Here is a 1,852-nt window from a genome sequence, read left to right on the forward strand (position 1 = left end):
CCACCAGAGAAGTCCCACCACTATTCCTCTTTTAAGCCTCTAGATTTGTTTAATTTTAGACCATCCTAAGATTGCAAGGTGAGCTATCAACAAATAAATACATTTTCAAAACTACTTGTCTGTGGAAGTCATGATCTTATTGTTTCCGTACAACCAGAACAAAAGAAATAATGTGGACGCTAAGTTTGTTATAAATCTCAGTACATTGAAATGCAAGATTTTATATTTGTCTGGGTATTATTCTCATTTACTGATTATAATAACAAGTTACACACTTTGGGGAAAAACTGTCTAGCAGGAGAGGAACAGGCAAAAACGAGGTCTGGTTCCTCTGTGAAGTGTTCTCACTAAGTCGTCTTCCTGAAACGTCAGGGATGACAGAGGTGGGAGTCACTCCTGCCTGCCCTCCGTTCTCACTGACAACCATAGCTCCTATTTTAGAAAAGTCGGGTTAACGTACACTCTTCTTTCTGTTTTCTGGGCTGATGTCTCCTAACTCCTCATCAGCATCAGCTTCATTGCCTTGTCTCCAGCTTCAGTGGAAGATGGTCTCCTTCCATCAGTGTCTTGATTGTTCTACCTTTGCTGTTCATCTAGGTTTGAAAAAAAATTTTTTTTTTACCTTGTGGTAAAATACGCATAACATAAAACTTACCATCTTAACCATTTTTGAACATGGTGTTACGTATCTTCACAGAAGTCTTTTCACCTTGCAAAACTGAAATTCTATCTGCATTAAATGATAACTCCCCATTTCCTGAAGGAATTGTACAAACTTCCTTTCTTGGCTTTCTTACCTCTTCCTCGCACTCAGGACAACCAAGATCCTCTCTGTTTGCTTTACTCTGAGGTCTGCTGGCGGCCGCCATTGTGTTGGTAGCATTTCACATTCCCGCCCCTGCCCCCCATAGTAATAAAACTCTCCTGGCTTCTCTCCTTTCTTACTGAATGTTTCTTCTTTGTTGCCACTGCTCAGTGTTGACAAATGTTCCCTTGTGAAACAGTCTCTAAATGTTGTTATTTGTTGGGTTCTTTCTGCCCTTGGCTTTTATCCCATTCTACCCACATCTTGGGTAATCTCACTCACCCACCCCTGTTTCAGAGTGGAACAAGAGAGACATGGACAAGCTAGGTCCTGCAAAAGAAGTTCTGCCCTATTATAATGATAATATCTTACTTTTTCTTTTTTTAACTTATAATCACATTCTAAAGCCATTCATCCTTTTTTTGGCTTCTGTGATGCCACAGTATCTTTTTAAAATCATATTTGCATCTCCTCAGCATCCAGAGCTGGTTTTGCAGTATCCTCCTCTCTTCCAGTTACACCACCTCCTTGGTGTCCCACCCAGTGCCAGGGCTTTAGAAACACTACATGGGGGTGACTTTCAGATCTTAATCTACAGCTCAGACCTCTCCTTGGAACTGCAGACGTACACCCATTTGCCATCTCGTCATCTCCACTTGGATGCAATATTTAACATGGTCCCATAGAAATTCCCATTTTCCTCTCTCCAGCCTTCTCCTTTCTCAATAAGCATTTCCAACATCCACCCATTGCACATGCCGAACATTCAGCAGTGTTCTTTGGTTCCACTCTTCCTCTTGTTCCCCAGATTTAATCCACCACCAAGTCCTTTTTAACTTTACACATGCATGTCCCAGTTCCCTCTGCTTCTCTCCATCTCTACCGCCATCACCCTAGTCCATCTGATCCTTCCCACAGCTTGCCTACTTCTTTCTGCTTCTGCTCTTGTCTGCTTTCCATAAAGCAGCCTGTGATCATCTAAAAATATACACCAGACCATATCACTTGCCTTCCTAAAGCCATGCAATGACTTCCTATGGCCCTTAA

The sequence above is a fragment of the Hippopotamus amphibius genome, chromosome 9 (assembly GCF_030028045.1).
Source record: "Hippopotamus amphibius kiboko isolate mHipAmp2 chromosome 9, mHipAmp2.hap2, whole genome shotgun sequence".
NCBI lineage: Eukaryota > Metazoa > Chordata > Mammalia > Artiodactyla > Hippopotamidae > Hippopotamus > Hippopotamus amphibius.